We start from the raw sequence: 25847 nt of genomic DNA, 5'->3' as shown, positions 1-25847 counted from the left end.
TTTCCAGAAGAACTTTCTTTTTTCCTTTTTCTATTTTGTTTTTTTGAGACAGTTTCTCGCTTGTTACCCAGGCTTTAGTGCAATGGCACCATCTCAGCTCACAGCAACCTCTACCTCCCAGATTCAAGCAATTCTTTTGCTTTTGTCTCAGTATCCCAAGTAGTAGGGATTACAGGCATACACTACCATGCCTGGCTATTTTTGTATTTTTAGTAAAGATGGGGTTTCTCCATGTTGGTCAGGCTGGTCTCAAACTCCTGACCTCAGGTGATCTGCCCGTCTCAGCCTCCCAAAGTGCTGGGATTATACGTGTGAGCCATTGTGCCCAGCAGTGAAATTTCATTTTCTCAAAAAAGAGCCTTCACCTTAATAATAACTTAGAATATTTCTTTTACTTTTACTTTTTTTTGAAACAAAGACTTGCTCCATCACCCAGGCTGGAGTGTAGTGGGGTGATACTTGTTTGCTGCAACCTGTATCTCACGGGTTAAAGCAATTCTCCTGCCTCAGCTTCCCAAGTAGCTGGGATAACAGGTGTGGGCCACTATACCTGGCTAATTTTTGTATTTTTAGTAGAGACAGGTTTTCACCATGTTGGCCAGACTGGTCTTGAACTCCTGACCTTGTGATCCACCTGGCATCCCAAAGTGCTGAGATTACAAGCATGAGCCACTGTGCCCAGCCTATTTTAGGATTTTTCTAACATTAAGATTCTTGTCCAGGTTTTCTAAAAATATGTTTTAATGTTAATATACTTCTATTTTAGAAATATGCTATCATATTTGCAGGAATTTATAAAACAGCTATCTTTAGTCTATGGGAAGATTCCAATTTATGTGGTGATTTGAAAATATTCCTCAAAGTTAATCTGGGCATGTTTTATCTTTATTTAAAAGAGTTATTTTAATAGTTATTATTTTTGGTGCTACATAGTCTTTCTTAACAAGGTTGCTACCATCAGCATAATTGTTGGTTACATAGGTTGACCAAGGCTAGCATTCTTTAGCGTTGTTACCAAATATCATTATCAGGCTTCTGTCCTTATAACTAAAACAAACTGTCCTTCAGCCAACAGATACAAAACAAACAACAACAACAAAACAGAAACAACACGTTTATTGGGCTAATTATAGAATATCTGACTTAATTCCAAGAACATACAATAAAGATGAAAGTTCCCTATATTACAGATGAATCTTGGGAGAATACCACTTTAACCATGTTCCCAAGAAGACGGACTACAGATTAGATGTCCCACATAACAGCAGGCTACTCATCGCAGCTAGGAAGTCCACTAGGAAACCAAAGTTGACTCTTGTAATTTTAGGGAAAAAATAATTATCATAAGACTGGGTCGCGTGTGGTAGCTCATGCCTATAATCGCAGCACTTTGGGAGGCCGAGGTGGGCGGATCATGAGGTCGAGAGATCAAGACCATCCTGGCCAACATGGTCAAATCCCATCTCTACTAAAAAATACAAAAATTAGGTGGGCATGGTGGCATGCGCCTGTAGTCCCAGCTACCTGGGAGGCTGAGACAGAAGAATTGCTTGAACCCGGGAGACAGAGGTTGCAGTCAGCCAAGATTCCACCACTACAAGGCTCTGTCTCAAAAAAAAAAGACTGAACAACATTCTTCACCCACACTTGAAATGAAAAAAGTACTAATTTACCAATACTTTACACAGTATCTGCCTCTAGACCACGAAAAATCTGGATCAGTTGTATTGTCTTTTACTCCTAAAGAGTGATTAAATTTTTAGTAAAGCTGTTGTTCTTATTTATAGATTTATTATTTAATAAGTTTTTGCAGCACCGAATCTTACATACCAGTCACTGTGTTGGTACAATCTGAATGAATATTAGGACTGTACAAATTTTCAGCTCTTCAGGAATCTCACTCCTCCTAGCTGCCCCCATCTTTTTTAAAGTAATGTTTTACTATTTTCTCTCCTATTTCAGGGCATGGAAAGAAAAATTATGTAAAGTGCTGGATATCTAGTCAGTATTTTAGATGTTGTGAGTCAGACAGTTTTGGTCACAACTACTCAATTTGGTTGTTGAAGCTCAAATGTGTGGCCGTGTTCCAATAAAGCTTGATTTATAAAAATAGGCTACAGGCCAGATTTGTCCCAAGGGCCATAATTTCCTTTCAGCATACAAACAAATTCAAGTCTTTCACATATTAAAAGTCAATCTTTGTAAAGGTTAACCTTCTAGATAATCTACCTTATTTTTCATCTTCAGTACTTATGAATGACATTTTTACACTTTTTCTCTATTTCCTCACTTCTCACTGAATTCTTATATCATTGAAATCTGACTTTTGCCTTTATCACAACTTTGTAAAGCTTAGAACTAAGGATAAATCTAATGAGATTTTTAGAAATTATCCTATTTTATATCTCCATCAATGATTACACATTGGATCACTTTTTTATTTTTTGCATAACATCTTCCAAAGATAGCAATAGTTTCTCTCACTTTATGTGCTATCCGAGAACTTTGCCGCTGTCCCATCAAAAGTGGAATCTAACTTTTTTCACTTTAATCTGGATAGGCTTGTAACCAGTGGACACCTGCAGCAGTGACAGTGGATGACTTCTGAGGTTAGGTCATACAAGATAATATGCATCTTATGAGTTGGAACACTTGCACCAGAACCTGGCATCACTAGATAAGCCACTCTACTGTTCTGAAGTGGTAAAGAAGCCCAAACTTGCTCATGTGAAGAGATTCACTGGAGAAGCTTGAGATTAAATGAAGAGACCCATATGTGAGGATATCTCTCAGCTATTGCAGCTCCAGCCTTATGGAGCTGTGCATAAGTGCATCAGACATCTTTAGCCAAGTTATGGTCTGAATGTTAATGCCTCCCCAGAAATTTACATGTTACATTACATGTTGCCCTAACCTTCAGTGTTTTGGCATTTAGGAAATGAGATATTTGGGAGGTAATTAGGTTTAAAGACATAAAGATGGTGTTGTATTGGGATTAGTTTCCTTAAAAGAAAAGGAAGAGGGCCGGGCGCGGTGGCTCAAGCCTGTAATCCCAGCACTTTGAAAGGCCGAGGTGGGTGGATCACAAGGTCAAGAGATCGAGACCATCCTGGTCAACATGGTGAAACCCGGTCTCTACTAAAAAATATACAAAAAATTAGCTGGGAATGGTGGCGCATGCCTGTAATCCCAGCTACTCAGGAGTCTGAGGCAGGAGAATTGCCTGAACCCAGGAGGCGGAGGTTGCGGTGAGCGCCATTGCACTCCAGGCTGGGTAACAAGCGTGAAACTCCGTCTCAAAAAAAAAAAAAAAAGAAAAGAAAGAAAGAAAAGGAAGAGAGACGAGAGCTCCCTATCCCCATAAACACAAAAAGAACAAGTCATGTGAGCATGTATGGAGAAGACAGTAATCTACCAGCCAGGAAGAGAGCCTTCATCATGAATGAAATCTGCCAGCAGCTTAACCTTGAACTTCCCAGTCTCCAGAACTATGAGAAAAAATTGTTGTTTAAGTCACTCAGTCTATGGTATTTTGCTATAGTAGTCCAAGCTAAGACAAGCTGGAACCACCAAGACAAGCTTTTCTTAAATTACTGACACACAGACTCTTTAAGATATCATGTAATGATAGTTAATGTTTTGAGCACTCATGTTGTGGACTGATTTGTTACAAAGCATTAAACAACTGAGACAGACTCTCAAATCATTCCTGCCTTTTGTTTTTTAAACTTCAGGCCCTGATGACTTCAAATGTACCTCTGCTTTTCTAATATTCTTTACCAATCTACTTTACTTTATTCTTTTTAAAAATTCCCAGAGGTCTTTTGCATTCACATTTACACTCCCCCACATATCTTGAATTCTATAATTCTCTAGACCAAATCCATTATCTTCACTGCTTTTCAAACTGTTCCTCCCTTCTTTGTAAATTCTGCATAGAGTACTAGCATTCATTCAATATTTAAAGCCAAAAATTAGAGAGTCGACATAACTCTTTGGTTTCCTTTACATAACCACCCCACATTGCTATAAGTCCCTCATTCCTTGTGATTTTCTAAATGCTTTTTCTACCATCAATTGTTCTACATATCACCCATAGAATATTGCATAGCTGAAGAAAAAGTCTGATTTTCTCACTTTCTCTGAAGGAATCATAAAAGTATTGCAAGAGCAATTAACATGCCTCATGCTGTCCTGACAGGCTTCAGGCTAAAATATGTGCAACCACCCATCAAAGTGCTCAGCAGATCTAAAAGGCCTCCCATTTAAAAAGACATCCTCTGCTTAGGAAGCAAATGTGTTAAAGGGACCACTGCAATATAGTTCATGCAAGATGTCCAGAGTCAATCACTTTGCAAAGAGGTCAAAGATACAGGTCAATCATTTTAAAAAGTTCAATTCTAGATACACATCCCCAGCCAAATACTCACTCTTTTATTTAAGGCTGTTACATAAGACACCTTTCTCATATTATGTAGGCCAGTTCTCATCTCTTACTACTGTATCCTCAGATGCTCACTCCTGTGTGCTCTAGCAGCAGGCTCTTGCTTTACACAAACCTAGCATATGAGTCATCACTCAGCATTCAAGACACCAGATATTTACAGACCTTTTCCCCATTAAATGTTGGCCCCTTCAAAGCATTAGTGGATTATTTGCCTACTCCCTCCATCCAGCCCTTTGGTGACTATTTATTTTTTTAGCATAAAATTAGGACGGTGTTAAGTAAATGGTTTTCAAAAAATTAATCTATGAATGAAGGATTAATGTAGATTTGTGCTTATTTCTTTCTCTAAAAGGCCTGGAGATTTTGTTCTCTTAACTATGATGATTTCAAGTAATTGGTGACATTTTCTTATTATTCTTGTTTGGGACTATCATAAGAAGATATTACCTCATAATTCAAAGAGGGGTTGACATAAATAATATTCTTTGGGGATGGGACATCCTATTCCTAAAAGAAAATAACTATATTTCTTTGAAGCTTTAAAAGGTAAGTTTATTCTTTGAAAGTCCCAAATTATAATATACAAAAGACAAAAGAGACTATTTCAGGAAATTACTAGTATGTATGTTTATATGACAGATGGTAATAGGCATAAAATGAAAAATATGAATTAACAACTTTGTGAGAAATATATTGTTTGCTTCACATATATAATAAGACATTTTATAGAGAATACCAACATAGTACAGGGTTCAGGAGTATAAAGAAATCCAAAAGAATACTAGTTCAACCAATAATTGCAGGGAGAGATTGGAGAAAAAACGTAAGTAAAGAAAACAAGAATGCAAATTTATATGAATATGGTTACATGGAAACATGGTTGTCAGATGAAAATAGGAGATAAATATTAAAAATTAAAAAATCACAGAGGAAGAGATATTGATTAGTAACACATACGTGAGAAATAATCAGGGATTTTCATTGTCAATAAATTGCTTTGTAGCTACAAGAGATCCATATATGTCTTCATTTGAAGTGCTGCACTTCAAAATAAGGAAATGCTACATCCCTTATCCTTCACTGAAAAAACTAAATATGGATTATTGTGTTTCATTCTGGCCATGATATTTTAATCCACCACAGGGGGCAGAAACATTTAAAGGCAAGTAATTAGGATTTTAAAGGTTCACATAAAGATGGTTCAAACAGATAAGAAAATCATATTTGGAAACAGACATTTGAAGCATGGACCTAGAGAAATTTCTATGACCAAGGAATATAAATTATAGAGACAAAGTGTTCAGCTTGGTATAATTAATTCTATAACAATCACACTTGTTTCATTCAGTTTTTATTAACTTGAGCTATTCAAAGCAAAGGAAGTGTGACCACTCCATAGAAGATTTAGCATTTTCTATATTGTCATAATTTGACACTTGGGCATTTACAACACAGAATAGGGCAAAGAGGGTAAAAAATAATAACACATACATACACACATGTACACACTGACAAGTGCCTCCTAAGGAAAGCATATCTTTTTATAGAGAAGGAATCTTGGCCTTCAGAAAGCCTTAGAGTATTATCCTGGAGATTGACAGGAGGAGTATAAAAGAGATTAATATCTCCAGAATACCAAGTAAGAAGAATCTGGCATTTATTTAAATAGCTTAGGAAAGTGAGTGAAATATATAAATTACAGAGAAAGTAAGAGATAAGAAAAGCCTGAGAACTGGCATGAACCGAGGTACTGCATGCGATGATGGGGCCAGAGTAAAATCTCTGGTGGTTTGTAGTTGAAAACATAAACAGGAGCTACATGATGCTTAGTTTGTGGTGTTCGCATGATACATTCATCCCTCAGTCTCTTCAAGTTTGGATTCAACCCTATTGTCCGCATAGAGTGACAGATGAGAATGCTGTCACATTTTTATTTTGTTTGTGGAAATATAGGAAGGCGTTACATAGTTCTCATGAAGAGGTAACGTTTAGGTCCAGAATCATGCAATTCGTAAGAAAAAGACTTGAGGGCCAGTAAGACTTTATTTTATTGTACTTTAGGTTCTGGGGTACCTGTGCAGATCATGCAGGATTGTTGCACACATACATACATGGCAATGTGGCTTGCTGCCTCCATCCCCTCATCACCTATATCTGGCATTTCTCCTCATGTTATCACTCCCTAACCTCCCTAACCCCACAATCCCTACCCTCACCCCCACCAACAGACCCCAGTGTGTGATGCTCCATTCCCTGTGTCCATGTGTTCTCATTGTTTAACACCCAACTATGAGTGAGAACATGCAGTGTTTGATTTTCTTTTCTTGTTTCAGTTAGCTGAGAATGACAGTTTCCAGATTCATCCACATCCCTACCTACAAAGGACATGAACTCATCGATTTTTATGGGTGCATAGTATTCCATGGTGTATATGTGCCATATTTTCCTTGTCCAGTCTATCATCCATGGGCATTTGGGTTGGTTCCAGGTCTTTACTATTGTAAACAGTGCTGCAGTGAACATACATGTGCATGTGTCTTTATAAAAGAATGATGTATAATCCTTTGGATACATACCCAGTAATGAGATTGCTAGGTCAAATGGAATTTCTGTTTCTAGGTCCTTGAAGACTCGCCACACTGTCTTCCACAATGCTTGAACTAATTTACACTCCCACCAACAGTGTAAAAGTGTTCCTATTTCTCCACATTCTCTCCAGCATCTGTTGTCATCAGATGTTTTAATGATCACCATTAAACTGAAAAGTCTTTTATATGAACTGATGCTTTTCCAGGGATTCACAGAACACATGAAGAACGCTGTGGGTTTCTCATTGCCTCAGATTTTTTAAAGTTGGTTGATTTTAAATATAGCCAACTCTGATAGAGAAAAGAAAACTCCGCTGTCACCTGTAGGCACTGAACAAATACTTGTTGAGTGGATGAATCTCTGTAAAGCCAAAGCCATCGCTTAGAGGCAGACTCAATTCCTACAAAGCGCTCAAGCATTTCTTCCTTCAGACTGGCCCAAAAGTGACTCATTATTATATTTTAGCACAAAAATATTTGCCAATATAAATTTAATTAAAAAATTAAGATTTTCATGACAAGTAGGATTTTCAAGGAGAAGAAATGCAAAATTCTGATTATAATATTCTTCACCCAAATTTAGAAGCTTACCTGGTAAACATCAGGTCCTCTCCTATCTAACAGTGTGATGACACCTCCCTCCCCAGGGATAACATAAGCATTGAATCAAATGACTCATATAAGCACTTAGTATGGTGTTATATCATCAGAACTCCAAAGGCTAACTAGTGTAAATCAATAAGGAGTCTCATTCTTGCATTTTAAACATAAGCATAGCAAGTGGTTATTTAATCATACATTAATTTGAACTAGTATGCCACATGATGTAGCACTCATTTTAAACAATTCCAAAAGTACTAAATTTTCAGCAATTAAATACATGAAAAGGACATGGCTCATGGCACGTAGTATGCTCTCAAAAAAGAACAGATGTTATTATAACTTTCTTGATATAAAAATTAGTAATGTCATTTTTATAATTAAAATAATTTTTTATTTTAAACTAATAGAAAAATATGTAGAAATGTGAATAATATTCAAGTTAATACGGAATTCAAACCAGATAATACAAAAATCAAAAAATCACTGTCTAAGTGCCTATAAAGTCAAGGTTGAAAAGTTTTCTGCCTAGTTTGCTGTTTATGCACTAACATCTCTGTTAAACAACCAAAAAAGCATTTAAAAGTTTATTGCATGCCTTCTCCAAAGGTAGTAAAATTAATTAGGGAGATATGCAGGTTGCTGATTCATTTGATTATATGTTACAACCTAAAGTGCAAAATTTCCCTGCTAGGTCTGTTGCCTAAAGGAGTTTTGGTTGATTCATCACCTCTTCCACTCATAGGGTTGATCATTGCAAATGACTTTATTGACCCACGCTTTGGTTCAGCATCATATGCTCCAGTGAACCAAGCAATAAACAGCTGCTAAGTGCAGGTGAGAAGTCGTCATTGAAAATTCAAGAACTGAATCAGCATACTCTCTGCCATCAGGCCCCCATGCTGTCACAGATTTCTGAATTTCTTATTTGACAGGGATGATTTTTAAAAGGACTTGCCCTAGAATACTATATCTTCCTATGAATATCATGACTTTTAAACAGTCATGGAGGGTGCTCTATTTTCAGAACCCAAATTCCAAATAAATAGATTGTTAGTCATAATTAAATTATCTTTTAATGATTTAATATATGTTGATGAAAATTTCCAGCCAAATAAAATGGTGTTAAAATAGTATATAATATTTAAGGATGAAAAAGTATGTTAGGAATCACCTAATGCTTTTAACTACTGCCCTGGCCCCCAACACACACACACACACACACACACACACACACACACACACGAAGAAATCCATTAAGACTCAAAGGTTATTTAAGAGCAGAGAGATTCAGAGTGGAGAAATATCCGCTGGTATCAGCTGCTTCTACCAAGTTTCATGATCAGCTTCTCCTAGTAAGAACTAGCCTGATCATCAGGACAACTCTTCTATTTAGAGGTGATCTAAATCTCTTTTCGACACTAAGTTCAGGGTGAATTGGAAATTATGCTTTATTGTTGTCATAGGTACCTAACAAATGTTTGCCAAGTTGGTGAATGAATTAAAGAGTAAATTCTTGAATTACATGCAATATTATGAGAATCAGAAGACAAGCCAAGACTACAAGAAAATATTTTCAAAAGATATATTTCAAAAAGGACTATTATATTATCCAACATGCACATAGCATCCTAAAACTCAGCAGTAAGAAAATTAACAAACAGAATACAAAATGAGCCAATAAAAAAAAAAACCTCCTATTGAGAATAACCACAGGATCACCAAACTGGGTTCTTTCAACATGTATTTATTGAGCTCCTATTGTCTGTTCTGCAACTAGTATTCTAAAAACTGCCTTCAAAGGTTATTCAGCCAGTCAGGGAAAATACCTATGTAAAATACAGGTAAAGCAGTGCCCTAGAGTGTCATGGATAGTTTTATACCATGATGTACCTGTTGTAAACAGGAGGTCAAAGACTGGTGCATGGAGAAGATCAGAAATGGGGTTATATATAATTACTGTTAGGTGTTCAAGCTAAGTGTCACCAATTAAATATGTCTTTAAAGGAATTTTTATTAGCAATAATAATTTGGATTGAATTGTTCTAAGAAATTGCAAGAGAGGTCTAATGTTATTTCGACTTAAACAGTGAATATGTGAAGCAAGTGCACATTCACACAGCCATCGGCTGCCCAGTTATTTTAAAAGCAAGTTTGTAGATAATGAGAACCCAAACCATCTACCTCTACACACAGATTGGACACTGTGTGTGCTCAATGGACACATGTTGAAGGAATCTAGTTTGATGATTTTGTGGTTAGGCTTAATAGGAGATAATAAATAAATAAATAATTTTTTTTGTTGTTGAGATGGAGATTCGCTCTTGTTACCCAGGCTGGAGTGCAATGGCACGATCTTGGCTCACCGCAACCTCCGCCTCCTGGGTTCAAGCAATTCTCCTGCCTCAGCCTCCTGAGTAGCTGGGAGTACAGGTGCGCACCACCATGCCGAGCTAATTTTTTGTGTATTTTTAGTAGAGACGAGGTTTCACCATGTTGACCAGGATGTTCTCGATCTCTTGACCTCGTGATCCACCCTCCTCAGCCACCCAAAGTGCTGGGATTACAGGCTTGAGCCACGGCGCCCGTCCAATAAATAAAAATTTTTAAAAATGAGTCAAGGACCTGAACAGACGTCTCAACAAAGAAGATAGATATAAAGTAATATGAAACAATGTTCCATATCATGTATCATTAGAAAAATGCAAATTAAAACAATGAGATGCTGCTATACATTTGTTAGAATAGCCAAAATTCAGAACTTTGACAATACTAAATGCTAGCAAAGATATGAAGCAACAGGAGCTTTCAGTTTTTGCTAGTGGGGAACATAAATTACATAGCTATGCTGGAAGATAGCTGGCCAGTTTTTTACAAAACTTAGCAAATCTTACCTTACAATCTACAGTCATGTCCTTTGGTTCTTACCCACATAAGTTGAAAGTTTACATCCACACAAAAAACTGTACATGGATGTTTAAAGCACTATTATTCATAATTTTCAAAATTTGTAAGCAAGCAAGATATCCTTCAAAGGATGAATGGAAAAATAAATTGTAGTGCATGAGGACAATGGAATTTTTTGTGCTACAAAGAAATGAGCTATCAAACCAAAAAGACATGGAACAATCTTAAATTCATCTTACTAAGTGAAAGAAACCAATCTGACAAGGCTACATACCGTATGATTCCAATTATAAGGAATACTGGAAAGGACACAACTATGTAGTCAGAGAAAAGGTCAGTCATTGCCAGGGGTAAGGGTAGAAGAAGAAATGAATAGGTCGAGCAGAGAAATTTTCTAGGGCAGTCCAACTATTCTGTATGATACTCTAATAGTGAACACATGTCATTATATATTTTTCAAAACTCATTGCATGTACAGCACTAACAGTGAATCCTAAAGAATAAAGTCTCTTCAAAAGAAAAAAAAAATTAAATGCAATAAAAATGATTTTCTTAGTTGAAATAATTCCAGGTTCATGATTGAACATTACATATAAAACTGATTTTTTCCCAATCTTGTAATGTCGTCATTAAAATTCATTTCAGTATCAAAAAGAATTCCAAAAAGTTCAAAACAAATGACATTTTGCATTTTTATTTGAAAATATCATTTCTATGATATTACACTAAGAACTGATTCACAGGTCCCAAATCAAATAGACTATTGTGAACAAAAAGTATATACAACAATTTTACAGCAATATTCAAAGGTATTACAATAAAAATTTAGTAAAGTTTAATTATAAAATTTATAGACATAGTCTCACATAAACCAGAGATCTATAATAGAAAAGAAAATAGGTGACCTACTTTGTACATTCACAAATCCAAAGGGTAAGATAATGTAGTGGGAATTGATTTTTCACTTAAAATAGTTAATATATGTAATAAACTCTTGAAAAGAGAAATAGAAATTAGTATCAAGAGTTTCAAAGTTGCTTGGGGACAAGGAGAAATATGAGTTTGGTACTATACACAAAGGAATACAGGCCATTATTGTTCAATAATGCCTGAAGAATCTCCCCAGAACATGAGAAAATTTGAGAAAACACGTCAAGGCAATCTCCTGTACCTATGTCATTAAGCAAAATGTGGAATGGGTTAGTAAACATTTTAATAATATGATATATATAATGGGATAGTTGCAAATAATTAATTGATCTGAATACTGTATATGATAAAAATGTGTTTCACCTGCATTTAGCATTATGATGTTTCATAGAATTAACTAGAACTTTATATTCTAATACAGTTTATAGTAATTATTAAAAATACTATAACTACTGTTTTATAATTATTTTGTTCTCCTAAAGATAGTATTTTACCAGCCAAAAAAAAAAAAACAAAACTGTGGCTTTATTCTTTTGTTTCTAGATTTAACACAGTTTTGGGGAATAAAACAGTCTTGAGTTACTTTTTTAATTTAAAATGAAAACAGTATGGAAAGGCATAGTATTTAATATGAATAAAACAATTAGCTTTAAATTATAGAATAAGTCTGTTTAGCACTTCTACATCTTTAATATAGCAATGAACCACCTGAGAATGTTAAAATGTATATACTTATTCAGTTAAAGCCAGTGTATTTCTAACATTTTTTACAAGCTCATAGTAAATGTCAATTCTACCGGCATATAGATCATACATTGAGAAGGTACTTTGTTTTCAGTATGGTTTTTTAACTAATTTAGATCATTTTTTTTTCTCCCACACATGGAAAACTTAACTCCAAAAGGATCAGTAAGGTCTGAATCAGGCTGAGTTAATCATTAGTCTGGGAATCATAACATGACAGCAAAAAAGCACAAATGTCTCTGCAACAAATATTTTTATTTTTAAATTACTTTGCAGTTAAAAATAGGGGATGGGGCAGAGTGAGAAAAAGTTTATTGGTGTCAAAGAAATGTTTTCTTTGGTTACATTTGTGAGAGCTCATAAATGGTAGTATCATCTAAACCCAATGACAAAAGTCTGAAATGTACAAGTTAAAATGTAGACAAACAAAGGTTTCTTGTTTGATCAGTGTTTTGAAGTACAGTTTCCAGCTTAACAGAATAGGAATATACTTTTACGCTTTTGGCATAGCCAGGTCTAAATGGCTTCTTAATCTTCCTCAATTTAATTGTTGACAATAAGTTCAACTTGTTTTTGTGTTTTTTTAATAAACAAAATTTAGAAAGGAAACTACTTAAATGTCAATTATTATTATTTTTTAATTAGTGTTCACGAGTTTGCAAATCCGTTGCTGCTGCAGTTCGGGTAGGCATCCATTCACAAGCTTAAATCAAACAACTGTTTGTGACAAATCTGAAGTGTACTTGGTATGCACAAAACATTAACTGGTAAGTTAGGAAGCTCTATTCCTTAGGTCACTCATTTAGTTACATTTCATTTAGTACCATAGCAGTCACAAAAGAGCTCCTTAAACTCATCTTGTTAGCCAAAACAAAATGGGACTCTGATCTTGAGGCTAACCCTTGAAATTACAGAAATTAGTAGAGACGCCTATGTGTGATATATTTGCTCCAGTAATCTCTAGTTATAGAAGGAGGCCATGGCAAGTGTAATATATGACTATCGATGTACCTACTTCTCTCTTTTGATCAAATTGGATCATGCTACCCCATGATTTAAAAGCATTTAAGGATTTACCATTCACAACACGCATATTCCTTAGCACAATCATAATCATACCCGTCCACAATCTGTTACCTATCTCCCCAGGGCCCATAGCTCCTGCTTCCTCATAATGACCTTACATTTCAGCCATGCTGAACAACGTGCAATTTTCCCATCCCTCCATAATCATTCTTAATTTCCTCTTTCTACAATTATTTCTTGCATAATTCTCACCATTTATTTATTTATTTGTTTGTTTGTTTACTTTAGATGAAGTTTCAGTCTGTTACCCAGGCTGGAATGAACAGGTGCAATCTCTGCTCACTGCAACCTCCCCCTCCTGGATTCAAGCAATTCTCCTGCCTCAGAGGCCTGAGTAGCTGGGACTACAGGCATACACCACTATGCCAAGCTAATTTTTTTGTATTTTTATTACAGACGTGTTTTCACCATGTTGGCCAGGCTGGTCTTGAACTCCTGACTTCAGGTGATCCGCCCACCTCCACCTCCCAAAATCACCATTTTAAATACAACTAAAATATCAAGTGCTCTGGAATCTCTTTTCAGATATAGCAATGAAAAGGGTCTCTTCCCTTTTGCATAAAATCTTGCATTTAAAAACATTTTAGCAGTTATTAAAGGCTGTATTACTTTTGCCATTTTAGAGGGAAAAAAAATTTCAGAGGCTTCTATTTGGCTCTTTATCCCATAGTATTCTCACTGTAAGGGTTAGAAATCTAACACAAAGACATTGCCATTAGCCAATTATTTCTATATTAATTATAGTTTCAGAAAGTAGGGAAAGAATTATAAGGTGTTTTAACAAAATAGCTGAGTTCATTGTGATTCAAATGTAGGTCAAAACTTTATATATCACATGATCACCATAATCACTCACTTAAGGGAGGTTACAGTGTATTTTGGGTCACCAGAAATTAACACCACTTCAAAGCTAGTGAGTACATTTTAAAAATGGATGTATTTTTCTCCTTCATGTATGGTCACGCTGGCAAGTCACCATAGGTTCCTTTGAAGAAGGACTGGGGAAAAATTTATACCTGATGTATACCTGATGCAGAATACCTCTTCTTTAAGTAAAGAAGAGGACTGGGGAAAAATTTATACCTGATGTATACCTGATGCAGAATCCCTCTTCTTTACTCAAGGGAATCCACCACCCCAGTCAATTAAGTTGTTCCAGATATGTGTGAACTGGCCTTGTTTTGAGAACTGGTTTAGAGGCCATGGTTTTTCATAATGGGAATTCAAGTTGGGTTTCTGACCATAGTCTTAAATTTGTTGTTGGTGTTGGTGTATATACTCAGTAAAATTTTAGTAGAAAGAATATAATCAACGGGCTAACAACAAAGAAACTTGCAAGTAAAATTCTGATTACTACTTAGTTCCTGCTGCTTATTTGGTAAATGCAGCTTCTCAGCTGTGGCAGCTATTTAAGCATTGCTACTTGGCTCCTATTCCTCTGGAATCTCTCCATCTCCACTGATATCAATGAGCGCATATCAATGGTGGCATCTTCTACCATCATGTCTCGACCTCTGTGGAGAGCACTCTAAAATGTTTAATTTGGTGCTTGAAATATTCTGGTTACTCTCATCCATACTTCTTATTTAGTGCCTTAGTGAATTCAGTATCCTGAGACCTCCAGGTGGGAGAGAAGTGAAAGAGAGGGCAGAGTCAGCCTGCATATAATCAATCTGCCCTGACATTCCTATCTTCCTGAGCCTTTGCATTTTTCCTTCTGTGTTATGATAAAAAATGTTCTAGCATTTTAACCTTCTAGAATGTAGGTCACTGGTGAATACACATTTCTGTCAACCAAACAAAGAAGCCCTTAGTGCTATTTTAAGGTGTGCTAGCAACCCCATTAAAAATAGATCTCTCGTAGGTAAAACCATACTGAAGAATTTGGCCAAATCCAGTATTACGTTTTGTCATCTTTTGTCTGATTCTCTTAAAATCTAGTACCTCATATAGTCCCCTGCTTTTTGCTTCCATGAACTAGCAAAATCTTGCAAATATTTTGAAGTGTCAGCGACTTCCTCCTGGGCCAGATTTCATATATATTCCAGGAAACGCTGAGTGCTGACTCTAATTAGGATGGTCAAGAGATACTAAGGACGTGACTACATCTAAAAGAAATTGGGCTACCTTTGCACTGCAAGTACCTCAGGTGCTTTACTCCAGAGCATCAAGTAATAGAAGGCTAGGCTACATACTCACAGGAAGGAAGCTTCTGTTGCTTCAAATCTCTCAGTGTCACCCCACTCAGATGACCTTAAAAGCTTTCTGATTCTCTTTACTTAAAGCCATGAGCTTAAATGAATGTGTGTGTTTTGTTTTGTGTTTTTCTTTTTCTTTTCTGACTTGTTGGCTTATTTGTTTATTTGTAAGCTGTCAAGTGCAATTAAAACAATTATTTCATCTTATAGTCTTGTAATCACCATTATGAACAAAGAGTGAAAGACAGTTACTGCTTGGTTACCTGAGCTTTGCTTCAGAAGGCCCTGTACCACAAATAAGCATAGCTGGCTGGAAAAGCAAGTGCATTCTAGACTACCAGTACTCCAATTAACATTAGCAAATTGTTCAGTACTGTGATCAAGGCCAAACGCCATGATCAAACCAGTTCCCTGGACCCAACGTTGGTAACCCACTCATTTTCTGATATTAACTTTTCTTTATCCATTTCAAGCATGAAATCTTTATTCAGTCAGTAATGAGTCAGGTAAACAGAAAACACAGCAGTTACTTCAGCAAAATATTCAATACATTTCTTGGAAGACTGAAAATAAAGAAGAAGAAAACAGTGAGGTAACAAATATTTTAAATGTTGGAAGCAGTCACCATTCCTAGGGCTGGGAGAACAAAAGAAACTTTCTTGTTTCTTTTAGATTTAATTTTACTAATCTTTTAGATTTAAATAAATGCTTTTTAGAAAATGTGACAGAAACTTTCAATTTACACTCTCTGTATTGAAGTATTCTTTTCACCTTTTTTTTTAACAAATGAATTTGAAATATTTTGTTTTCTCAATGACAGCTACTTATTGAGAATATGAGAACCTAAAAGATGGAAAAGGGGGTCCATGGAGCAATGGAATACGCAGTGCCTGCCTGGTGTAACCAATGAGGAGGCACAGTGAGGCTCATTTTTGGTGTACTAGGAACAGCTGAAAACCGGAAGCAAATGCTTCTAGAATTACTCACTGCTGTGGAGGTGAAAGTATTATGAGACCAGGCTGATAAGGGAAGCAAACAGAAAAGAAAGGAGAAGGTGCTTTTCTTTCATCCTGCTTTGCAACTCTATACAGTACTCTCTTGGCAGATCTTTATGAGTTCCAAGCTGGAAAAGGAGAAATATTCTTTCAAGAGCCTCCGTCCCAGTTCAGCATCATAGAAGAGAGGATAGACTGGGACATTTAAACACTAAAGACAACAACTTAAGGACATGGACAGTTTTCTTCCTTATTTACTAGATGGAGAATGCCTACACTTTTTATTCATATTTGTAGCCACTTGAATTATCAAGAAAAATATGTCATACTTAGGATGTGTTCAGCAAATATTTCTTGGGTGGTTAAATGAAGGTTAGAAGGAAGACAGTTTAGATCAGATTTTCAAGAACTGTGAATTTAGAAGCACTGAATATGTGAATAAAATATGTGTCCCACTGTTGTTCATATATCTGTGATTTTGTCAGTCACTCTTCTAAACTTTTTACATCGATAACCTCATTGAACCTGTGGATTAGCCCGATAAGGTACATGCCATTATTATATAGATGACAAACACAGGCTGACAAATGTTAAAAGCCTTCTCTAAGGTTCTAGAGTAAATGTGGTGATATAACATAGTGTTAAAGAAAATGAGCTTCTGATACAGAAGGACCTGGATTTGAAATCCAATGACCTACTCTCTTTCTCCCTCTATCAAAGGTGTTGTATAACTGGGCTTCAAAAATTTCTTTTGGAAAACCTGTAGTATTCTCAGTGAAAATGTTGCTGCTATAGGTCAAAATGTCCTGTTCTCATTTCAATTTAAGGAAAACTGTATTAAGTAATGTTTTTGGCAATGAATTGATTAGTTCTTGAGTTCAAGTCAAGTAGTTAGTTATATTGATTTATGACAGAAGTTTTCAATAACTAGATGGTAGAAATGATACCCTGAGTACCTCTGTCAGCTAACAACTAAACTTTATGAAAAAGAATATTAAAAGCAAACATAAATTATTAAATGAATGTCAAGAGTGGGCATTTCAGAATATAAATTAATTCATTAGAAAAAAGTATGCTAGCATACATACCCTCAAAGAAAGACAGAGACGGCAACTGAGAGAAAGTTATGGTGTTTAGAATACATTTCCTATCTATTCCTTTGAGGACCAATAAACATCTTGAGAATATGATGGTCTTATTTATACTTCATACACACATTTGTCTATTATTTCAAGAGTTCTTCCAAAATGTAATTAGTTTGTGAGCAAGCTAGTCCAATCCTTTGCCTTCAATATTAACATCTTTTAAATTCAAATAAATGCACCAAAGGGGGGCATAAACAAATCTCTACCTTGTATTTTCTTCCTTAAAGAGCTTTCTCTCACTAGGTACTTTACGTTTTGTTTCTGAGGGATATTTAATCATATTCACTGCATAATGTACCTTTATTCATCTCTAACACTTTCTATTTTGAAGGGGCTTATACACATTAACCTACCTATTATACTATAGCTGCAAGCTGCTTTCAGTGAGTAGGCAGGCAAACAGCTGCAGAGCTCTTAAGAGGGATAGCTACATGTCCTGAACATACCCACCTTTGTATAAGAATTAGAACATGAGACTGTTTAAGCAACTACATTGCCCTCCATTTTAAGTGAAAAGAAAAGGGGAAGGGAGAGGAAAAGAAAGTCAGAGACATTAAAACATTTTCAAAATCATTTATATAGCTTGTACACCAAGTCAATATTTTGATGTATTCCTTCAAATAAACATGCTCTTACCATATAATCCAGAAATCATGCTCATGGGTATTTACCCAAATGAGTTGACAACTTACATATACACAAAAGACTGTACATGAATGCTTGTAGCAGTTTAATTTATGATTGCCAGAACTTGGAAGCAACCAAGATGCCCTTCAGTAGATGAATGAATAAACAAACTGTAGTTCATCCATACAACAGAATATTATTCAGCAGTAAAAAGAAATGAGCACTCAAACCATGAAAGATATCGAAGAACTTTAAATACTTGTTAATAAGCAAATCAGAAAAGCCTACCTAGTGTTCCAACTATATGACATTCAGAGACAAAACTACAAATATATTAAAAGATCAGTGCTGGTCAGGCACAGTGACTCACCCCTGTAATCCCAGAACGTTGGGAGGTCTAGGCAGGTGAATCACAAGGTCAAGACATTGAGACCATCCTGGCCAACATAATGAAACCCCGTCTTTACTAAAAATACAAAAATTAGCAGGGCGTGGTGGTGGGCACCTGTAATCTCAGCTAATTGGGAGGCTGAGACAGAAGATTTGCTTGAAGCAGAGGTTGCAATGAGCTGAGATCATGCCCCTGCACTCCAGCCTGGCGATAGAGTGAGATTCCATCTCAAAAAAATAAAAAATAAAAAGATCAGTGTTTTTCAAGTTTTACAGAGAAGGAACTGAGGAAAGGATAACTAGGTGGTACAGAGGAGAATTGTAGGGCAGTGAAACTGTTCTCATACTATAATGGTAGATATATGCCATTATATATAAAAAGTTAGGGGAAGGATTGAATACAGAGAGGATAATTTGAGAAAAGAAATATTACAGAGAGTCAACTCTAATATAAACTATGAACCTAAGTTAATAACAGTGAATCAATAATGGTTTTTCCATTATAACAAATATACCACACTAATGCAAGATGTTAATCATAAGGAAAACTGGCAGAGATGGGAGTATGGCTGGTATATAGAACTCTCCTTTTTTCTGTCATTTTTTGTAAAGCTGAAACTAATTGAAGATACAGTCTGATCATTTAAAAGAAAAAAAAAAAGGAGTATGTACCATAGAGGTTTGAAACCCATTTGCTTTGCCTGCCATAAAGCAATGTTCGCTATACACAATGCCTCACTACTGGATCTTCTCTCATTTTATTTCTGCCAAGAATGGATGAGAACGGATAACTTTAAACCTATGAGTGGCATCAGTATATCTGGTAGACATGTAATAACACTCACACTCTTTTATACCTTATTCATATTATGATGAATGAAATGCAGGCTCTAGTCTGATTCATTATCTTCCTCTATTCTCAGTAAACTGGGCCAAAATCCTCTCATATTCAAAACTTGGAAGCAACCAAGATGCCCTTCAGTAGATAAATAAATAACCAAAAAATAAATAAAGAGTGATTGCAGTTTGGAAAACAGCAGGGCTGGCTCAAGGATGAAGGTATTTGATTCAAGACAGAGTTCTAATGGACAGGAAGTAAAGCAACAGAAGAGGCATCCTATGTACCCATCTAAAGTCACATGTGAGCAAATTTTAATGTAAAATAACCAGATATAATGGTAGTGCCTGTGTATGTGTGTGTGTGTGTGTTGAAGTTGGGGGAAGAATCAAATACAGAGTGGATAATTTGAGAAAATAAATGAAAGTTACAGGATGCAAATCATGTTATATAGTACAAGTGATTCTATTTCTATGTTATTCAGACTTTGTAAAAACAACTATACCCAGATACACACACACATCTCATCCAATCATAAACAAACATAGTTTTCCAAAGACAAATAGGCCAAGGAATGATTTTGTAGAGACAACAATTTAGTTCATCTATTATAATAAGAGGGCAAACGGACACCCACATATACTTTCTAATTGTTAATAACATCTAAGTTCATTAGATTAAACCCAAAAGACATGAGTCCTCTTGTTTCCTTACAAAGTCTGATATCAATTTATCATATTAAAAATCACCCATTTCAGTTGCTCATTTTCCTACTTCCCAAATCCCTAGAGAGAATGTACCTATACTCAGTGAGACAGAGAAATATTACATGTCAGTGGTACCTCTACTTCTTTACCATTACACAGAAAACATGAATATATTCATTTCATTGTTATGTTTATCTCTTGGTTCTTAGCAAAATTTTGCAACATACAAAAATTTCTATAGAGTTGTTGCATTTTTGTTTATCTTATTTTCAGATTTAGCCCATCTACATATCTGTGCTACTTTAATATAAAAGATAATCTCTTTTTAGAAGATATTAAAGTCCTTAACACATTTTATTTATGGTTGACATCAAATACAGAGCATCAGAATTCTCTCTCAAGTCACGCTGCTCAAAATTTATATTATCAAAATTTAATTATGTGAGAAAGAACAGCATTATATTATATACCAGTAGATGTGGATTGATTTCCTCACAACTTTGTAAAAAAACATATATACATATTATATATATATATATATATATATATATATATATATGCTAGTTGCATTCAAAATTCACTATTTTCAAGGTATGTAAATTTTCAAGCAGAGAATAAAACCATATATATTTACTTTGAAAACACCAGTGAAGGATGTATCTTTACCATTTTCATCTTTCCATTTTATTTAAGCAACTGCTCTTCACTGATAAGTCAAGGAGCTATTCAAAAAATGATAGAATTCCATGATTCATTGCTTAGAATTCCTCCTTTTCCCTCACTTCTCAAAAGAAATGTCACTCACATTGTGCATGTCACTTCTTTCTCTTTCCATGAGCTAGCATCATTTCAAGAAAGCTTAGACCTACTAAGTTGGTTGTTCATGGACTCATTATGAAATGCCGCATAACCCCCAAACAAGTCCTGCAGTAAGAGAAGATCTCTAGATGTTGTAGAGATGGGAGGAATATGTTTCCATTTATTAAAAAAGTCTACAGTACAATTCAATATACCCGGCTTTCAAAAGTGATAAGTGAAATACCTTTTCTTCCCATAATAAACCCTTCCACGAACCTCTGCGTATATAATGACAACTTTAAGTCACGCCATACATACAATATTTTCTGGAATTTAAAAATGTTTTTTTCTATGTAGGTGTAAATAGTCAAAACATTCTTTTATCTTCAGGTCTTCTATCTCTATTTTTGTAAAAGAAAAGAAAATAACAGGTAATATTCTCTTTTTAGCTGCCTGCTGATCTCTTCTCCTGAAAGCAAACTGCATGGAAGCCACAGAGTTATTGACTCTGTGGAGATAGATATGTGGAGATCATGTAAAGGAAGTTTCTTTCCTCAGGTTTGGCCTTATTTTTTTTATTTCTTATGATGCTATTTACATAACGTATCATCTTTACATTTGCCCCAAATAGGTCATATTAATATTTCAAGCCATTGTTATTTTTAAGTATTAAGCATTTTATATACAAGAATATTTTAAAGACAGTAAGTTTGAAAAGCATAAGATGTATTTCATTTTCCTGTGAAAATAAAGGCTTCATATTGATCTTAAATGTTTCTTTGTGTGGGGAGTAGCATAAAGCTACTTTTAAAAGTATCCACACTGTAAAAACAGGAAAAACACTTCAAGAGAGCTCTATAACTTCTTTCAGTGGTCTGATGAGTATAACACAGGAAGAAAGAGCCCCCTAATGGTTCAGATATCTATAAAAACAGAAGAGGTTGTACTTTCTCAATTCTTGTTGAGAATGGCTAAAATGAGTATTCAGGAAAGATACCTGATACGGTGGAAGTGAATGGAGGGTTGAATAAAAGGTCAATTAGAGCTCTCTCAAAAATGCAAACAATAGTGAGAATCCCTAAGAGGAATTGATGAAGTAAGCTGTTAGATTTCAGACTCAGAGTGATGCTTACATATGTGATTCCTAGCACACTTGTCTTCCTCAATCATGTTCCAGAAGAGCACTGATCTGGAATGCAGGAGGCATATACATTACACAGCTGGAAAGTGTGAAATATTTTTTTAAGAAAACTTTTATTCTAATCATTGACCATTTCCTGTTAATAATATGGGAAATTAAATTCCTTACAGGAGAAATTAAGGAATTTGTAAGAAAACAAAAATGGAAATCAAAGTAATATTGAGTATAAGCTAAGAAGAATGTCCTAGTGCAAGAAGCAGAGAGTGCTGAGAAATCACTTTTAAAATATTTTTGAAGGAAGAATATGCCTATTCAGAGAAAAAATTTAAGCACTGATGTTACATCCTACTTATGCTAAAATTTTAATGGTCTCATAAAAGCGTATACAATACAATTAGAATTAAGGTTTTTTTAATTGCCTATAAATCAATATGGCCCATAAATAAGTACCAGGAGGAAACTGAACTGTATAAAGCAACTTGGATACTTAAGACTGTTGCAACAAAATTATAAAATTTAAAGTAATTTTGTATATTAAACGTAAAAATGAGTAGAAGAATTTGTTAAAACAAAGTTGCATCCTTGAGTGAGATGTTATATTATTTAGCAACAGATAATAAAAGGGAATGATTGAAATATAATTTTGAATATAATTATTAAAAGCATACTTAATATAAGCAAAACAATAACTAAACAAGGTTATAATAGATTTAAAACAAATTTTATACTGCAACTATATGCATAAATATACCGTCTATGGTGCTGGTCACCATTCTCAGTTAATGGTATGGCATTTGTTTCCCAAATATAATACTTAAAATAAATATATATAGTTTTCTTAAAAAAAAAAAACAAATGACTCAACTTAAAAACAAAAACATCAGTATTATTTAACCCATATCTCCACTTCTTAAGACCAACTGTACTTTCCAAAATTTACATCAACAATTCAATTATTCACTTCTGATATAATTACATCAATAGAATACCAAGGTAGCTGTAACAATACTTGCATTATTAGGATGCATCTAAATATCATCTTGCATTCAGAAGACAAAATGAATGTCATAAAAATTATGTTTTTCAAATATGCATTTTTATTTAAAATATAAACAAGGCTGAATAAAACACACAAAACAACTAGAATATGTAACAATTATAAATTCAGAAATACTGGCTAGTGATTAGGTTGGCAATCGTGCTTTTGTTTGAAACACTGAACAACATATTAAAAACTTTTGCTGACTTATCACAGATGGCAGTTTGTTCTTTGCTTACAGGAGTGACTCAGGGAACTTCATTCAAAAGGACACTCAGAGCAATGTTTGGATAAAATATCTCTTAATTAATCCAAAAGCACATAAATTGACATAAAAATGTCACAAACCATTTGAGTTCCAGCAAGCATTAAATAAATCCTTTCTGTCACAGTGTTTTCTCCTTAGCAGCTGATATCTGTGACCTATAAAACTAAGGTCAATCAAATACATCAGGACTGCATTGCCCCAGCTCATTATTTCCAGTCCATCCCACCAATTTCCTCAGGTATCATTTTTAAAAAGTCTATTCTTCCCAGTAGAGAATTTAATATGTGCAAAGCTCCCATATATTCAGATGGTTAACCCACGCATAGCGTCCCTGACACTCAAAACATTAATTGATGCTACTGCAGGTAAGCAATGAACTCTAAAATACCTAAACATCTCCAGAGTCATATTTCTTTGCCTTCACTCAATACTTTCTTAAGAACAAATGCTGACCATCAGTAGCCACAATAAGAGGGCAGTCTACTGTCATATCATTTAAGAAATATTATGTTTGTATTGAAGAGTTAAAACTACAATCAAAAAACAAATTCAGAAAAAAATAACCACTAACAATCACTGAAAAGCATGTGATAGCATCTATGTTTGCATAAAGTATAATAATTGATAGTTAATGCAATAATGATCCTTTCTTGATATGCTATTATTTACCAAAGTTGTTTAACAGCTAAAAACAATATTTATGAAAATACTGTAAGGTTGTCACAAAAAATTTACTTTGTAATATGAACTTGGCTTATTTTTCTTCTTTGTATGGAGTATCTGCTACAGAAACTTATGATATAGTGGTATTATATTTGAGAAAATCTGTATCTGGAGCTTTTTAAAAAGGCAAATATATTAATATAAACACAGTATGCATTTCCGCATTTCTAAATCCACACACTTGTGTATAGAATTTACTTAAATGCATCACTGCAAACTCAGTTTTAAAAACATGCAAAGCTGTGATGTATTTTGCTGTTAATGATTAAGGAATCCAGAGATAAACATTTAATTTCCTTACCTGGAGCATGAAACTGTTCCTGTTCAACGCTGGAACAAAGTGGAACTGGAAGCGGGACTTGATTTTTGTTTCCTTTTCAAAATCCGCTTTAATGATGCAGGAGTAAGATGAGCTATTCCAAGGTGAAGTCTGTTATTTCCTGCTGGAGCTCAGAGCTGACATCCTCTTTTAAAAAGAAAGGCACCTCAGTAAGTTGTTCACTGAGGGAGCTACAGAGCAAGATTATCGGGCACAAGCAGTCACATAGTGATGCTATGGAACGTGCACTGGCTTCCTCCCCACCTTACGTTCCTCTCTGTTTCTCTCTCTCTCTCTCCCTCTCTCCCTCTCTTTCTCTCTCTCTCTCTTTCCTTTTCACCCTGACGCTCGCTCAGCTCGGAGTCTCAGCTCCTGCTGCTGCTGCTGCTGTGTAATCAATCTAGCCTGTCTGAAGCTAATAGTCCCCTATTTAACCAGCCAATCAATAGCAAGGATTCCACTGCCAGTCCCAAGAGTCTTTTCCAAGAGTGATACAAACAATAAGAGTTTTGCCAGCAGTTTAGCCAAGTATTTTTCATTATTTTATCTCCCTTAGAGATAGGACTTGAGAGGGCAGAGGCTTAAAGAAAGCACAGTGTTATTGCTGATTTTTGCATTTTAAAATTTTACCCCTTCTTAACCAGCTGATAACTTATAATTATACATCCTCACCTGCAATTATCATATAAAAATTGCTGCAGAGTAGCCATGTGTGATAGGATCTTTCTCATTCAAACATGTAGGAATATATTCAGTAACAAAATTATATATACTGACAAATGCTTTTTGCTATAAACAATGTCTCCAGTAGCCCGTATGAGTTGGATTAATTAAAGAACATCTCATTATAATGATTTATTTTAGAAACATCATGGTAAACAATTTGGTTTCTCCTAAGGAACAAGAGGTGATGTTTGCAGATATTTTTGAACCAGGGTCCAAGTCAGACTTCAATGTATAAACATTTTTTTCAATTTTAAAGCATTAATCCACAAAAGGATCCTTCTGAATGTATCAAATAGAGCATTTACACCTGATTCATCCTTTCAAGGTTAAGAAGATTTTCTTCTTAAAGTGAAACATTCATTGCTCAACTGCTGTGACTGACCATAATAAAGAAACACAAAGCAAACTATTAAAGACCAGGCCGCTTTCTCATTTTCCACATGCTTGAGGAGGGAGGGGAGCAAAAAAGCAAAAGAAAGAAAGAGCATATGGAGTCACATTAGCCAAACCCTGATATGTAGTCTTTCTCAGTTTCTAATAAGGAGGTGGTTGATTATCTCAATTTCACACTGTTTGGTCAAGTACCCTTTTAGTTACATTTTCTTTGGAATACTGCATTTCTCCATTCATT

At 35.1% G+C, this 25847-nt stretch overlaps 1 protein-coding gene across 4 annotated transcripts in view; it reads right to left on the bottom strand.

The window, feature by feature from the left end:
• Window positions 1-24887, bottom strand: part of CDH18 (cadherin 18) — a 1140329-nt gene extending 1115442 nt beyond the window's left edge. For all 4 annotated transcript variants that reach the window (XM_078365644.1, XM_078365646.1, XM_078365648.1 and 1 more), the window contains exon 1: window positions 24473-24887. The gene's annotated coding sequence lies outside the window, so the exon portion shown is untranslated. The remainder of the gene's footprint in view (window positions 1-24472) is intronic.
• Between the last annotated feature and the right edge of the window lie 960 nt (window positions 24888-25847).

Source organism: Callithrix jacchus, chromosome 2, assembly GCF_049354715.1.
Source record: "Callithrix jacchus isolate 240 chromosome 2, calJac240_pri, whole genome shotgun sequence".
NCBI lineage: Eukaryota > Metazoa > Chordata > Mammalia > Primates > Cebidae > Callithrix > Callithrix jacchus.
This window is presented reverse-complemented; position numbering and strand designations above follow the sequence as displayed.